We start from the raw sequence: 17,763 nt of genomic DNA on the forward strand, positions 1-17,763 counted from the left end.
GAAAAGTGTTTAGTTGCTTGTCTGATTTTTGATGTGCAAATATCTTCTCCCATTTGCTCAGTTGCCTGGTTATCTTGTGTAGTTTGCTTTCGATGTATAGAAACTTTTTAGTTCCATGTGATCCAACTTACTTACTCTTGTTTGCATTTCTTTTTTTATATTTATCTTATTTATTTATTCCCTTTTGTTGCCCTTGTTGTTTTATTGTTGTAGTTATTATGATTGTTGTTATTGATGTTATTGTTCTTGGATAGGACAGAGAGAAATGGAGAGAGGAGGGGAAGACAGAGAAAGGGAGAGAAAGATAGACACCTGCAGACCTGCTTCACCGCCTGTGAAGTGACTCCCCTGCAGGTGGGGAGCTGGGGCTCAAGCCTGCATCCTTACACCAGTCCTTGTGTTTTGCATCATGTGTGCTTAACTCACTGTGTTACCGCCCAACTCCCTTGTTTGCATTTCTTATGTTCAGGGGGCTGAGTCTCCAAATACATCTTTGATGTGAAGGTCCCGAAAAATTTTTACCTTTTCTTCTATAAATTCTTGACTTTCTGGTCTAATATCTAGATCCTCACTGCAGTTTGATTTGACCTCTGGTATTAGGTGGTGGTCTGCTTTCTCTTTTCTATATGTGGCTATCTGATTTCCCCAGCACCACCTGTTGAAGAGAATTTCTTTACCCATTGAATGATTTTGGCCCCTTTGTCATATATTTGGTGATTGTATATGTGTGGGATCATTTCTAGCCTTTTGATTCTGCTTCCAATGATCCAAGAGTCCATTTTTATTCCAGTACCATGCTTTTATGATTACTAATGCTTTGTAGTATGAACTGAAGTTGGGGAGTATGATACCTCCATTTTTTCCTCAGAAGTGCTTTGGCAATTTGTGGCTCCAAACAAATTTTTGGACAAGCTGTTCAATTTGCTTAAAAATGAAATTGGAATTTTGATAGGGACTGCACTGAAACTGTAGACTGCTTTTAGTAGAATGACAATTTTAATGATGTTTGTTCTTCCAATCTAGGAAAAAGGAATGTTCTTTTTCTCTTCTGTGTCCCTCGCTATTTATTTTAGGAATATCTTTTTTTCTTAAGACTTTATTCATTTATGAGAAAGGTAGGAAAGAGAAAGAACCAAACATCACTCTGGCACATGTGCTGCCAGGGATCTAACTTGGGACCTCATGCTTGAGAGTCCAAAGCTTTATCACTGCACCACCTCCTGGACCACTATTTTAGCAATATCTTATAGTTCTCACTGTTCACAGTTATTTTTGAGTATTCCAAAGTCTACTTCAGGGATGATACATCTGGGTTAAAAAAAGAGTAACTGGGGGTTAGGCAGTGGCACATTTGCTCAAGTGCACATAGGTCTTGGGTTCAAGCCCCCACTCCCCACCTGCACGTTGGGGACACCTCATGAACCATGAGCAGTGAAGCAGGTCTGCAGATGTCTATCTCTCTCTCTCTCCTGTTCTGTCTACCGATTCACCTCTTAATTTCTGTTCTATCCAATAAAAATAGAAAAAAAGGAAGAAAATGGATGTTGGGAGGGGTGGATTTATGCAGGCACCAGCCCCAGTGATAACCCTGGTGGTAATATAAATTTGTATTATCTGAACTTGTATTATCTTGCTTTTTGTCTTGATTGTAATCCTTTGTGATTCTTCTAAAGGAATATCAATATGCCCTTTTCACAGATAGTGAAGGAAACTGAGGTAGAGAATGGCTCAGTAGGAGGGCCAAGATCATGCAAGGGCAGAACCAAGTTACAATGCCAGGCTCCCTCCTGCACAGTCATTGTTGATGATCACTGCTGTCTCACCAAGGCTGGCCTTGACCTTTTTCTTTAAAGACACCTACTTTAGCAAAATCCTCGTTAAAATAGACTTCAAAGACATCTGTCAGATAACCCTGCCCAGACAAAGAAGGTAAATGCAAAGGAAATATTTGGTAGTTAACTCTAGGGCCCAAGGTTTATGGCTTATTTTATTTTATTTGGGGGGGGGGTGAGGTTCTTTCATGCACAATCTCACCACTTTCAGCCATTACTTCATTCAGATAGAGACAGAGAAAGGTAGTGATACCACAGCACCTAAGCTTTCTTTAGTGTTACACGACCTCTCATGTGGTGCTGGGTTCCAACATGGGCTAGATGTATGAAAAACACTTTCCTTACCTAGTGAATTCTCATTCTGATCTTCCCAGATTTTTAACTTCTTTGAATTCATCTGATTTTTCTTCTCTAAATTCCTCTGGGTCCTCACAGTGAATCAGTACTTGGCCTTCCCCAGGTCTATGTAGACAGCAGCTAGTATCACTCATTACATCACGGGGATGTCCCCTGTACTCCCTTATCAGCTGTTAAAGGACACAGTGAAGCAGATAAGGTGATCATGGATTCCCAGTGCCCTAAGCTGATATCCTGACACATAGGTTTCCAGTTCCAGTTCTACTACAGGCATTTCACTGTTCATTCTCACCATGAAAGTGTGGGTGCAGTGCTTACTGGCTACTTAGCTGTTGGAGATCAAAGGCAAACTTCCCCATTTTTTAAAGGGGTACGTTGTTTTGTTAACTCATAATTTTGCTTATATATCTGTTGTATGACATAAAAATCTTCTCCCATTCAGCTTGGCGTCTTCCTGTTTTTGTGATAGTTCCCATTGGCAGAAGCTTTTCAGTTTGATGTAGTCCCATTAGTTTATTTTGGCTTTTGTTCATAGGGAGATAAGAAACTGTATACACCCATATGTCAACAACTTTCTTGCCAACCAGTATTTCCTTACTAACAGGTAGGCAGGCAGGGTGTATGGGGCCTGTGTGTGGGTGTGCATCAGCTCTCCTCATCCCTCCCTGCCTGTACACCGGTGTGGTTTGTGTGTCTCGGCCTGCCCCGGGGCGCTGGGGTCGCGGTCTCCTGGCCCTGGGCAGTGTGTGCTGGGTCTGGGGCGGGAAGGCTTCCTGTGGCCTGGAAATTCAGCTGTGGGTGGGGCCTGAGATGTGGGAGGGGTTGTGGTAGGGCCTGGTCTGTGTTGGTGGATGTTGGAGGAAGAGGAGGCGGGGTGGCGGGCCGCTTGACACTGGGCTGGGGGCCTGTGAGAGGTGTGAGTGGTGGCACCTCCTGCCCCAGGCCAAGCTGCAGGTGGCCGGGGCTGAGGCCGAGGCAGGGTGCTGGTGCGAAGGGACGGGGCTGGCCCGGGCTGGGCGGAGCTAGGTCCCGAGGGCCCCCAGAGATTTGTCAGGGGTGCAGCAGCGATAATGTGGTGGTAGTGGCTGCGGGGGAGGCGGTGGGGTGGGTGGGGGCTGGTTTTTTTGGGTGGGGGGGGCAGGAGCCAAGCGGGCACTCGGGCCCAGTGTGTGGGGCCGGCCACTGGGTGTAGCTGGTGCGCTGGCGGGGCGCAGCTTGGCTTCTTGGGGCCCGCAGAAGCACCTGCCAGCTTCTTCTATAGCCTTCATTCTTCTAGCGTTTGCCCTTCTTCCGTAGCCAGTTAACAGCGTCAGGTTGATCCTGATGTAAAGTTTGGAGACCTCCTTTGAATCATGAACAGGCGGAATAGTGTCTGATAGGTTAAGCTGGGTCGAGCCTGGTTGCTAATTGGATGGGAGACCACCTGGGATTTCCGGGTGTTGTAGGTTTTTATTTATTTTTTTATTTTAGAAATTCAGTGTGTATATTTGGTTATATATATCCCATCCCAATTCTTAAGGTGGGAAGAACTAGGGAGAGTTGAAGAGGTGGAAAAAAGGGACCCAGAAAAAAAGTGGTCAGGTGGAGAGGCATGGCTGGAAAAGGAGAGAGAGGGTCTCTTTCCTCAAGTTAAGGGGAGGGCGCAGGAGCTCCTTTGATAGTCATCTTGCGCCACCTGCTGGTGGAGAATGGTATCTGCAGGCAGTTTGTGGTGGCCCCACTAGTTGTAGAAGGGGCGGGGGGGGAGGGGTAGGGAGAGTGGCTGAGAGCCCGTGGGAGCAGGAAAAACCCTAAGAGGGGGTGGCTGGGCTGGGCTGGGCAGGGAAGAAGAGGTGGCAGGCAGCGTGGCAGAGCTGGGAGCCTTGTTGCTGCCCGGACGCCCTGCTGGTGTTGGTGCCCTCGGATGGGGTGGGTACTGTGGGCAAGGTGAGCCGCTTGCAGGCTGGCTGGACACGGAACTTGAGGGGGAGAGGGCCATTCCGCCGCCAGGGGTAGATGTAGGCAATGTCCACGAGGGTGTAGTACTCCTTCAAAGGCTCGTCCTCATATACAACCTGCACCTTGTATTTGCTGGGCACATCCATCTTGTTGCGGAGAAATTTAGGGAGGTGCTATGAAAGTCATGGCTGCTGGGCATCGCGGGAAGCGCACCCCCAGTCTGCTTCTCCTTGTCCCCATCTTCATTCTCCGGGGGGCACGTCTTCTCTTCTCTACCTCTGATGCCTGCATAGAACTCGATGCTGAGGCTGACAATCTCGTCCTTCGGAGCCCGCTTCTCCTGCTCCAGGACCTCACCTTGGTCTTCACTGGAGCCATTGGGGACTTCTGTTAGGGGATAAGCTGCATAGAAATCCCGCCTCCGTTTCATCTCATCTTTAAAAAGCCCAGGGACCAATTTGTAAACAATGTCTTGGAGGGTTTTGTCGGATCTGATGCTCAGCAGCGGCCGGGTTTTGTGGACCTGCGCATCACACACGGGGCAGTACTTGCTGGTCTCCAGGTAGAGCACGATGCAGGTTTTGCAGAAGGAATGCAGGCACTCCGCTGTGGTCGTGCAGTCGATGAAGTAACCCCCACAGAGGGCACACATGAGCTGGGGTTCAGCTCCGTGATTTTGATCCGTGTGGTTCGATGCATGACGTCGGGGTGGGGGTTTGGGGGTTGGGGAGCGTCACCCTGGGCTCGGGGTCCCGCGGGTCCCGGGGAGGGGGGAGGAAGGGGGAGGGGAGGGAGGGGAGGGAGGGGGACGGAAGGGGAGGGGGCTCACGGCCGGTTGCTTGCTAGGGCAGCGGGAGGGGAGAACTACTATTGGCTTTTGATGCCTGCCAGTGCAGCGCATTGCCCAGGATCTTGCCATTGCCACTGGACCTATGCTTCTCTCCTCTCCTCTCCTCTCCTCTCCTCTCCTCTCCTCTCCTCTCCTCTCCTCTCCTCTCCTCTCCTCTCCTCTCCTCTCCTCTCCTCTCCTCTCCTCTCCTCTCCTCTCCCCTCCCCCCCTCCCCTCCTCCTCCTCCTCCTCTTCTTCTTCTTCTCTCTCTCTCTTCCTCTCTCTCTGTTTCTTTCTCCTTTTTGTCCTTCCTTTTTCCTGTCATAGCACTATTTGCCTATGACTTACAGTAATACAGGTAATTGAACTCTTCCTTTTCTTGTGTTTTTAATTTTTTGTTTTTTTGGTTGTCAGTAATTACTTACTTACTTAAGTACTACCAGAGATCTGCTCATCTCTTGAGTGTTGATGGTGCCTGAGAATGAACCTGGACCCTCAGGGTGTATGGGGCCTGCATGTGGGTGTGCATTGGCTCCCTGCATCCCTCGGTGCCTGTACATCAATGTGTGTGTGTGTGTGTCGCCTGCCCCCGGGGGACTCGGTTGCTGCCTCCTGCCCTGTGCATTGTGTGCTGGGTCTGGGGCAGGAAGGCCTCCTGTGGCCTGGGTGTCCAGCTAGGTGTGGGGCCTGAAATGTGGGAGGTATTGCAGTAGACCCTGGTCTGGGTTGTTGGGTGGCAGGTGGCAGAGGAGGAGCAGGAGCAGGAGGAGGTGGAGGAGGGCTGGTGGGCAGAGTAGCTCTGGGCTGCTGGCCTGTGAGAGGTGTGAGTGCTGTCGCCTGCTGTCTGTGGGCAAGCAGCAGGTGGCGGGGGCTGAGGCCTAGGCAGGTGGCTTGTTCAGAGGGGCAGGGCCCCCAGGTTGTCAGGCGTGCAGCTGTGGTGGTGGTGGTTGCAGGGGAAGCAGGGTGGGTTGGGTGTTCTAGGAGCCAAGCGATCACTCGGGCTCAGTGTGGGTGGTGGAAGAGAAGGATGAGGAGGAGGAGGAGAGTGGGCATCCTTGTTAGTTCTTTGAATGTTTTGTAAAATTCATTATTATTGCCATCAGAGCCTGGGCTTTTGTTCTTGTAGGCTTTTGATTACTGTTTCTATTTCTTTGTTAGTGACTGGCCTGTTAAGTTTATCTACTTCCTCTTGTGTCAAGGTTGGCAGTTGGTGTGACTCTAAGAATGTGTCCATTTCTTCTAAGTTCTCAAGTTTGGTTCTATACACATATCCGTAATATTCTTGCATAATCTTTTGAATCTCTGTCTCATTTGTTGTAATATTTCCTCTTTCATTTCTGAGTGATTTTACCATAGCATTCTCTCTTTTTCTTTTAGTGAGTGTAGCTAGTAGTTTATCTATTTTGTTTATCCTTTCAGAAAAACAGCTCTTGGTTTCATTAATCTTCTGAATGGTCTTCTTGTTTTCTACTTCATGGATTTCTTCTTTGATTTTAATTATTTCCTGTCCCTTGCTGACTGCCAATAGTCTTTTTGTTGCTCCACTACCACTTCTACTTGGTTGAGGTGGGTTGTTAGATGGTTTACTAGTGATTTCCCCTGTTTATTAATATGGGCCTGTATTGCTATAAACTTCCTTCTCAGCACTGCTTTTGCTGCATTCCACAGGGTCTGGTAACTGGTTTCTTCATTTATATTGGTATTGAGGTAATTCTTAATTTCTTTTTTGATCTCTACAGTGACTCATTTATTGTTCAACAGCATATTGTTTAGTCTCCATGCTTTGGGGAAATTTCTTTTCCTTTTTGGTTTTTTAGTTTCATGCCTTCATGGTCTGAGAGGATGAAATTTATAATTTTAACATATACATATTTGTTTAGACTGTCTTTGTGGCCCAGCATATGGTCAATCCTTGTAAATATTCCATGTGTACTTGAAAAAAATGTGTATCCTTTCCACCTTTGGGGTGGAAAGTTATATATATATATATATATATTAGGTCCAATTCATCTCTGGTTTCACCTAAAATAGCTATTTATCTATTGACTTTTTCTTTTGTCCAGATTTCTGTCTCTTGCTGTGAGTGGTGTGTTGAAATCTCCTGCTATTACTGTATTGCTATCAATGTCTCCCTTGAATTAAGTAAGTGTTTGTTTTATATATTTGAGTGCTCCTAAGTTTGGGGCAAATATATTTGTGATGGCTATATCTTTTTGTTGGATTGATCCTTTAACCATTATGTAGTGTCCTTCTCTATCTCTATCTCTGATTACTTTCTTTGTCTAAAATTCTGTTCTGTCAGAGAATAGAACAGCTGTCCCTGCCCTTTTTTGTGAATTATTAGCTTGGGACATCTTGCTCCAACCTCTTATATTCAGTTTCCATTTGTCTTTTCTTTGGACATGTGTTTCCTGAGGACAATAATAGATGGATCCTGTTCTTAAATCCTTTTACCTACTCAGTCCTTTGACAAGTGAATTTATGCCATTCACATTTAGAGTGATTATTTATACATGTGGTTTACTTATGCCCATTCTGATTTTTGTTTTGAGTTTATTTAAATTGTTAAATCTTTTCCCATTTGTTTTGATCAGACCTTTTATGTGGATGAGTTTCTGTGATGAATTCCTTACTGATTTTTCTTGTGCTTTCTATTAATCTCTGTTCCCTGTTTTGTTTTGTGGTTACCATGTGTGTAATAACTAGCATTATGGATCTAGAAAAGTCTTCTTTAAGTTGTTCTTAACAAGCACTGGATAGGGCTTCTTTGTCTTTTAATTCCCTCACCTATTTGCATGTTGTTCTTTCCTATTTTATTGTGTTTTTGTTTCTAGTCTACTGCTGTTCCCCTGGCTGAGAATGTGGATTCCTTTGCTTCCTCCTTTCCTGTAGGATTCCATTCAGTATGTCTTGTAAGGTGAGAAGATTGATTGTGGCAAATTTCTTTAGTTTTTGAATATTTGAGAAAGCATTTATTTCTTCCTCATACTTGAAGGATAATTTTGCAGGATACAAAATTCATGGCTGAAATTCCCTCTCCTTTAGTGCCTTGAATATGTCATTCCACTCTCTCCTTGCCTCGAGGGTTTGTGAAGAAAAATAAGATGAGAGTCTGATTGTTCATTCTTTGTATGAGACTGCTTTCTTTTCCATAGCAGCCTGAAAATGTTTTTTCTTATTTTTGAGTTTTGATAATTTTACAATAAAGTGCCTTGATGTTGGTTGTTCTGGATTTATGACCCTGGGTGATCGGTCTGCCTCTAAAATAAGTATGTTCTTTTTTTCATATATATACATATATTTAGAAATCTTTATTAGTGATTTAATAATAATTGATAAGATTGTGGTAGAAGAGGGGTACAATTCCATACAGTTCCTACTACCAGAGTTCCATATCCCCTCCTCTCCATTGGAAGTTTCCCTATTCTTTATCGCTCTGGGAGTATGGATCAGAGATCTTTATGGGATGCAGAAGGTGGAAGGTCTGGCTTCTATAATTGCAAACATATGCCTTATATCATGGGACCTGGTCTATATCTAGGTTTTGGGACTTTGTTAGGAAGTGGACCACCTGAAATGGAATTAGAGAATCCTATGAAAGGAAAGGTCTCACCTGAGTAATGAGGCTGAAGGGTTGGCATTCCATGCCTGACATCTCTGGACAAAGTCTGAAGTGAAGCATGCTGAGGTGATACTCATTGTGTTGATTAGGTTGGGATTAGGAGATGCAATATCATTTGGTATGAATTGAGAGAAGCATGCAGGAAAGTGAGTCCCACCCTAGAGGTTCCAGGACTAGGGGAAATAAAGGCTCTATAGAGGAAGCGGGAGGTTCCTGCTGTCTTAGGGTTTAAGAAGGCTATAGATAGTTATTGCTGTAATCACATTATTTGGAAACTGGGTTAACTTTGAAATTCCCATTGTTAGGATTTGCTGTATCATACACAACATCACCATAATTTGTGTCCTTTGACAAATAATGTCCTTTGACATTATTTATATAAATAATGTGTCTTATAGAGTAATGCCACTGGTTTCTTCTGTTCTCCCTGGTCTAAGCTTTTAGGAGAGTTAACATTTCAAAGACTTAGCCTATGGTGTGTGCATTAAAAAGTTTAAGACACAAGATCAGAAGAGAAAACACAAATAAAACCAGAACTGGAGTTGGTGTATTGCACCAAAGTAAAAGACTCTGGGTCGGGGGGGGGGGGGGAGTACAGATCCAAAAAGGATGGCAGAGGACCTAGTGGGGGTTGTATTGTTATGTGGAAAACTGAGAAATGTTATGCATGTACAAACTATTGTATTTACTATCAAATATAAAACATTAATCCCCTAATAAAGAAATTTTAAAAAATGTTTGAGACATTCAATAAAATTATTAATATTAATAATTATATTAATTTTTAATTAATATAATTAATTAAATAGTGATTTATATGACTACAAGTTAACAGGAGTGTACATAAACAACAAAATACTGTGTCCCATCCTCCCCCCCCCCCCAGTGAAGCAGTTTGCCAATTGAGGCACCACTTCCAGCCTGTTTTGACAACAAAAAGACTGCTGAAAGGAGGAGAGGACTCGTCTAAGTCTCACCAAATACAAATGTGAGTGTCCATCACTACTGCCCCTTGGAGGCTGAAGCAGCAGCCAGGAGGCCCTGTGCTGACACTGGGGTGCAAAGAACTGGTCAGGAAATTCAGGAGAAGATCTACACCCCAGAGGACTGGAGCTGGGGCTGTAGAGTGGGATCCTTTCCACATTGTTCTCCTGATGAACTAGGAAACAGTGAATAGTTGCCACAGAACCCACAGTGTATAAATGGGATTTATTTGGAAGTTCATAGGCCCAAGTAGTGCTGCCTACCTAGCTCTGGGTGATGGTAGAGCTGCTGAATTGAGCTCAGGGCATGGGAGTCTCTTTACATAACCACTGTGATATCTCTCCCCCACACTGATTTTTCTCTTGGTCTGGAGTGAGTAATTAAGCTAAAAAGCTTACTTATAGTTAAAAAAATCCTCAGGCTCCCATAGCCAACATGGAAGAAAAGAACCTAAGAGGGTATAACAGCCACTGTGTTTCAATTCAGGGATTGAGATAACATTGAAACAACTTAATTTCCACAACTGTGAACTCTTTAAATACCTTAGTTAGACACAAGTCAATCCAGGCAAGAGTGATTAGCAGATTGAAAAGTACAGACAGGAACCTCATAACACACTATATACAATGGTTAAACCAAGAAGAAACATTGGAGAAATGAAACAGAACAAAAGTGCAGCTAACCCCTGCTCCCACACACACAAAGATAGAAGCATATAAGAATGAGGTAAACATCCAAACACTAATTGAAGAATTAGTTATAGGAGTGAGGAAAGAATTTGAAAGTAAATTCATCAGAAATGAGAAAAGAACAAATGAGACTCTGAAAGAAACACTAACTATCTGGAGGTAATAAGAGAGCTAAAATCTTGAAATAGCTGAGTTAATAGCACAGCTAGCTGAACAACCTAATATAGTGTCAGAACAGGGTCACAAAATAGCTGAGCTACAGAAAACAACAGAGGGGGGAGATAGACTAGGATAAATAAAGCAGAAAGCAGAATTATCAATATTGAGGATCAATATGGAGGATGAATTAAGACTAAGAAAGAAATAAGAGATCTCAAAAAGAGATTAAGAAACACTGAAAACAACAACAGAGACATGTGGGATGACTTCAAAATAAATAAAATATGCAATATTGACTTACTAGAGGAAGAGAGAGGAAGGGGAAGAAAGCATATTACAGGACATAATAGTTGAGAACTTTTCCAGTTTAGACAACATAAAAGACAAAAATATTCAAGAAAGCCAGAGGGTCCCAAACAATTAACCCAGACTTAAAGACAGAAAGACACATCATATGTAGAATGAAAAGGAGTAAGGATAAAGAAAGGGTCCTGAAAAAAAAATCACCTACAGATGAAAATTATGAAGATTAGCAGCAGATTTCTCTACACAATAGTAAAGGCCAAAAGAGAATGGCAAGATATCTATTGAGTGCTCAATGAGAAAGGCTTTCAGCCAAGACAGCTGTATCCTGCTAGACTGTCATTCAGATTAGATGGAGGCATAAAAAAACTTCTCAGACAAGCAACAGTTGAAGGAATCAATTATCACCAAGACTGCCCTGAAAAAAAGTTCTGAAATGTCTCCTATAAATAATCAGATCACCATAAATTTGCCATATATCAGGGAACTCTAAAAAGCTACAATAATGGCATTAAAATATCTTCAACCTATGATATCAGTAAATGTTAATGGCCTGAATTTACCTATTAAAAGAGTAGAAAGATGGATCAGAAAATACATCCCAAAGATACGCTGTCTTTAGAAATCTCACCTAACTCAACAGGACAAACACAGACTCAAAGTGTAAGGATGGAAAACTATCATACAAGCCAAAAAGAAAAAAAAAAAGAAGAAGAAGAAAGAAAAGAAAAGAAGAGGGGCAGGAATAGCTATTCTCATATCTGACACTATAGACTTTAAAATAAATAAACTTTAAAGAGATAAAGATGGAATTGCTTAATGCTCAGAGGATCAGTCAATCAAGAGGAATTAATTATTAGCATCTATGCACCCAAATGAGGGGCCATATAAATACATCAAACATCTACTGAAAAGCTACTGCAATATATTAACAGCAACACAGTCATACTAGTGCAATTGAACACCCCCACTCTCAACTTGACAGATCATCCAGGCAGAAAATCAATAAAGAAATGAGAGAGCTAAATGAAGAGATAGATAAACTAGAACTATTGGGCATTTTCAGTCATTCACCCCAAGAAACTGGAATAAACATTCTATTCAAGTCCACATGGGTCATTCTCAAGAATAGACCATATGTTAAGCCATAAAGACAGTCTCAACAAATTCAAGAGCATTGAAATTATCCCAAGCATCTTCTCAGATCACAGGGAATTAAGTTAACACTTAAAAATAAACAAAAATTTAGTAAAAGTCTCAAAATGTGGAAACTCAGTAGTACACTACATAACAACTACTAGGTCAAAGAGGAAATTAAGGAAGAAATCAAAATGCTTTGAGACATTCAATGAAAATGAAGACAAAACTATCAAAATATTTGGGACACAGATAAGGCATTACTGAGAGGGAAGTTTATAGCCATTCAAGCACACAGTAAGAAACAAGAAAATACTGAACTAAACAACTTGATTTGATGCAAACCTTGAAGAAGAAGAAGAAGAAGAAGAAGAAGAAGAAGAAGAAGAAGAAGAAGAAGAAGAAGAAGAAGAAGAAGAAGAAGAAGAAGAAGAAGAAGAGGGAGAAGGAGAAGGAGAAGGAGAAGGAGAAGGAGAAGGAGAAGGAGAAGGAGGAGAAGGAGATGATAGAGGAGAAGGAGATGATAGAGGAAAAGGAGAAGAAGAAAAACAAAGGAACCCTAAAGCAACCAGAATGACTGAAATAATTAAAGATAGGGCAAAAATAAGTGACAGTGAAAATAAGAAAACCACACAAAAGATCAAAGAAGCTAAATGTTGGTTCTTTGAAAGAGTAAACAAAATCAACAAATGTTTAGCCAGACTCACAGAACAAAAAATGGAGAAGACCCAAATAAATAGGATGGTAAATGAAAGTGGAGATATCACAACAGACACTGCAGAAATTCAACATATCATGCGAGGCTTCTATGAACAACTATAAGCCAACAAGCTAGACAACCTGGAAGTAATGGATGATTTCCTAGATACCTACAAACTTCCCAAATAAAATTAAGAGGATCTAGAAAATATGAGCAGACCAATCACAGCCAAAGAAATTGAGACAGTTATCAAAAACCTTTCCCAAGAATAAAAGTCCTGGAACAGATGATTCTACAAACGAATTCTATAAAACCTTTAAGACAGAACTAATACCTATACTTTTAAAACTCTTCTAAAAGATTTAAGACACAGAGATACTCCCTTCCAACTTCTATGAAGCCAATATCACTCTGATACCAAAAGCAGACAGGAATACAACAAAAAAAGAAAACTACAGGTTGATATCACTGATGAACATAGATACTAAAATATTGAACAAACTTCTAGCCAACCAGATACAGCAGTATATTAAAAAGATTGTTCATCTACAGGGATGCAGATATTACATAGGGTCCTGTGCTAACTAAAGGCTCCAGATCAGATTGATGGATTTTACAGTTAATAATATTTATATACATATTTGGGAAAAATACTCTCTTTCCTGATTCAGCTTTCTGGTTCTTTTTCCAACTGTGACACCATCACCCCAGACAGTAGCTTAGGTCACCTGCACATTAGATGTCAGGTGCAGGCAAAAACTAGTCAGGTCATGGGCCCCCTGGGATATATATAAACTAGACCTACTAGTTTTTATTTTTTATTTAAGAAAGGATTAATTAACAAAACCATAGGATAGGAGGGATACAGCTCCACACAATTCCCACCACCCATTCTCCATATCCCATCCCCTCCCCTGATAGCTTTCCCATTCTCTAGCCCTCTGGGAGCATGGACCCAGGGTCACTGTGGGTTGCAGAAGGTGGAAGGTCTGGCTTCTGTAATTGCTTCCCCGCTGAACATGGGCATTGACTGGTTGATCCATACTCCCAGTCTGCCTCTCTCTTTCCCTAGTAGGGTGTGTCTCTGGGGAAGCGGAGCTCCAGGACACATTGGTGGGGTCTTCAGTCCAGGGAAGCCTGGCCAGCATCCTGATGACATCTGGAACCTGGTGACTGAAAAGAGAGTTAACATACGAAGCCAAACAAATTGTTGAGCAATCATGGACCCAAAGCTTGGAATAGTGGAGAGGAAGTGTTAGGGGGGTATTCACTGCAAACTCTAGTGTACTGCTGCTTTCAGGTATATATTTTGCAGTAGTTTACGGATATATGTGAACATAAGCTCTCTCTCACAGAAACTGGTGTATATCTAGGTTTTGGGACTTTGTTAGAAAGTGAACCACCTGAGATGAAATTAGAGTATACTATGAAAGGAAAGGTCTCACCCGAGTAATGAAGCTGAAGGGTTGTCATTCCACATGTGAAGTCTCTGGACACAGTCTGAAGTGAAGCATGTCGAGGTGGCAATCGTTGTGTTGGTTAGGTTGTGATCGGCAGATGCAATATTATTTGATATGGATTGGGAGAGGCATATGGGAAAGTGGGCCCTATACAATGGTTCCAGGACTGCGGGAAGTAGAGGCTCTATAGTGGAGATGTGAGGTTCCTGCTGTCTTAGGGTTTAAAAAGACAATCGATAGTTAATGTTATCATCACATTAATTGGTAATTGGGTTAACTTTGAAAAGTCCTTTTGTTAGGGTTTGCTGTACGGTACCCAGTATCTTGTATATAGCTGTGCTATTGGTTGCTTCTGATTAGTTTTTTACAAAACGGAGACCCCAAATCTCTATCTGCAATATTCTTGCCTTTAGGTTCATGATTAGTCAACAATTTTCTCTGATTTCTATCTTAAGTCTTTTTCAGCCACCAGGTTCCAAATGCTACCATGATGCCAACCTGTATTCCCTGGGCAGATGACCCCACCATGTTCCTGGAGCCGCACCTCCCCAGATCCCTGCCCCACTAGGGGAAGAGAGAGACAGGCTGGGAGTATGGATTGACCTGTCAATGCCCATGTTCAGTGGGGAAGCAGTTACAGAAGCCAGACCTTCCACCTTCTGCACCCCATAATGACCCTGGGTCCATGCTCCTGGAGGATTAAAGAATAGGAAAGCTGTCAGGGGAAGGAATAAGATCTGGAGTTCCAGTGGTGGGAACTGTTGGAATTGTATCCCTCTTATCTTATGGTCTTATCAGTGTTTCTATTTCATAAATAAAAATATAAAAAAGAAAAAGATCGTTCATCATGACCAAGTGGGATTTATCCCTGGGATGCAAGGTTGGTTTAATAAACTTAAATCAATCATTGTGATCCATCACATCAATATAAACAAGACCAAAAATCACATGGGTCTATCAATAGATGCAGAGAAAGCCTTTGACAAAACCCAACATCCCTTTATGATCAGCACGCTATAAAAATGTGAAAGATGAAAAATCCTCAAGATAGTGGAGTCCATATATAACAAACCTCCAGCCAACTCAATGGTGAAAAACTAGAAGCATTTCCACTCAGATCAGGTACTAGACAGGGATGCCCACTATCATCATTACTAGTCAATATAGTGTTGGAAGTTTTTGCCATAGCAATCAGGCAGGAGCAAGGAATTAAAGGCATACAGATTGGAAGAGAAGAAGTCAAACTCTCCCTATTTGCAGATGACATGATAGTATACATAGAAAAACCTAAAGAATCCAACAGGAAGTTCTTGGAAATCATCAAGCAACGCAGTAAGGTGTAAATCTACAAAATTAACATACAAAAGTCAGTGGCATTCCTCTATGCAAAGTCTAAGTCGAAAGAAGAAATCCAGAAATCAATTCTTTTTACAATAACAACAAAAACAATAAAATATCTAGGAATAAACCTAATCAAAGAAGTGAAATACATGTATACTGAAAATTATGAATCAGTATTCAAGGAAATAGAAAAAGATACAAAGAAGTGGAAAGATATTCCATGTTCATGTATTGGAAGAATTAACATCATTAATATGAATATACTACCCAGAGCCATATACCCAGAGACCCCTCACAGAATGGGAGATCTTTACATGTCATATACATCAGAAAAGAGGCTAATAATAAAAATATATAAAGATCTTGCCAAACTCAATAACAAGAGAAAAAATGACTCCATCCAAAACTGGGGTGAGGACATGGACAGAATATTCACCACAGAAGAGATCCAAAAGGCCAACAAACATATGAAAAATGCTCCAAGTTATTGATGGTCAGAGAAATACAAATAAAGACAACAGTGAAATACCACTTCACTCCTGTGAGAATGTGATACATCATAAAAGGTAGAGGCAACAAAGCTGGAGAGGTTGTGAGGTCAAAAGAACCCTCCTGCACTGCTGGTGGGAATGTAAATTGGTCCAACCTCTGTGGAGAGCAGTCTGGAGAACTCTCAGAAGGCTAGAAATGGACCTACCTTATGATCCTGCAATTCCTCTCCTGGGGATATATCCTAAGGAGCCAAACACAACTGTCCAAAAAGATTTGTGTATACCTATGTTCTTAGCTTGGAATAGCCAAAACCTGGAAGCAACCCAGGTGTCCAACAACAGATAAGTGGCTGAGCAAATTGTGGTATATATACACAATGGAATACTACTCAGCTCTTAAAAATGTTGATTTCACCGTTTTCATTCCATCTTGGATAGAGCATGAAAAAATCACGTTAAGTGAAATAAGTCATTAACAGGATGAATATGGGATGATCTCACTCATAGGCAGAATTTGCAAAACAGTATCAGAAGATAAAATACTTAGCAGAATTTAGACCAGAGTTGTTGTATTGCCCTAAAAGTAAAGTAAAAGTAAAAGACTCTGGGGGCAGTTGTGAATGTTCACATCCTGGAACATGATGGCTGAGGACCTAATGAGGGTTGTATTGTTAAGTGGAAAACTGGGAAATGTTATTCACGTACAAACCGTTGTATTTTACTGTCGATTGTAAAACATTAATCCCCCAATAAAGAAAAAAACAAAACAAAAAAACCTCCCCAGCTTTTGTAATAGTAATAGAAGTTTTTCATCTTAGGATGTATTTCAAGGCTCCATACACAATGATGACTGTGAATTTTAATCATTAGACAAAAAAAGTTTAATAAATTTAATAAACAGCAGAAAATATTTCTAAGCCTTCTTATGTAGAAGGGAAACTTAAATGTCATTTCAGGGAGAAGTTTTGCTTTCAGTAGACAAATAACAATGTTATGAAAGAGCTCCTCATCAGTAACATCTATTCATTACATGAGGCTCAGGGAGTTCCGAGGAAGAAAAGATTTTAGGTTTTTGAGATTTTGAAAAAGTATGCATGCACCAAAGTAAAAATTTCTAGGTGGAGGGTTAGGTTAGATCTTCAGCTTCACTGTGGTGGTTGGGGGGATAGGACACAGACTTTTGGTGGTGGGAATGGTATTAATATACACTACTATTAACTCATAGTCTCACAAATCACTATTTAATTAATATGGGAGGGGAAAAAAAAGGCATGCGTCACCCTGGCTCCTCTGCTGACACAAACTTATAAGATCAACACAGCTGACATGTAAGGGAGCTTATAAATTATTATATAAGTTCAAAATTATGATGCTAATATGCAAGACTGAAAACATTGTTGGAGTTCAAAGAAAATGAAAAATGTACAGAAGGGAGATTTAGGCTTGCAGAACTATCTGGATTTATTAGGGCAGTGATAGTGTAATTCTGATCCTCAGTTTTCTCCATCTACTACAAGAGGTTAAAAATATTCATTATCCTGGGGCCAGGTTGAGCACACACTACTATGTACAACAATCTATCTTCAAGTGCCTGCTCCCCACCTTCAGGGGAGGAAGTTTCACAAATGGCAAAATAGGTTTCCAGATATCTCTCTTTCTTTCTTCTTCTCTACCACCTCTGCACCTCTCAATATATCTCTGTTGTATCAAATAAAAAAGGAAAAAAAGTTTACTCATAAAACTACCCATTATCCCTTTTCCAAGACCAGAAGATGTGGATTGTTCCACAAATGTGTATCAGCATGTACAGGGGAGATGCTCTTCTTCACATCATTCCAATTTGAGCATATATACAGCCAAAATGAGCACAGGACTATCTTTTCTTAGCTTACAGAGTCTCTGAGAAGAATAAATGGGAGAT

General features: G+C 41.6%; 1 pseudogene; it reads right to left on the reverse strand.

Annotated features, from left to right (window-relative positions):
• Positions 1–3,364: 3,364 nt before the first annotated feature.
• LOC103122247 (polycomb group RING finger protein 2-like) lies at positions 3,365–4,826 on the reverse strand (annotated as a pseudogene).
• Between the last annotated feature and the right edge of the window lie 12,937 nt (positions 4,827–17,763).

This window comes from Erinaceus europaeus, chromosome 8 (assembly GCF_950295315.1).
Source record: "Erinaceus europaeus chromosome 8, mEriEur2.1, whole genome shotgun sequence".
In the NCBI taxonomy this organism is placed as follows: domain Eukaryota; kingdom Metazoa; phylum Chordata; class Mammalia; order Eulipotyphla; family Erinaceidae; genus Erinaceus; species Erinaceus europaeus.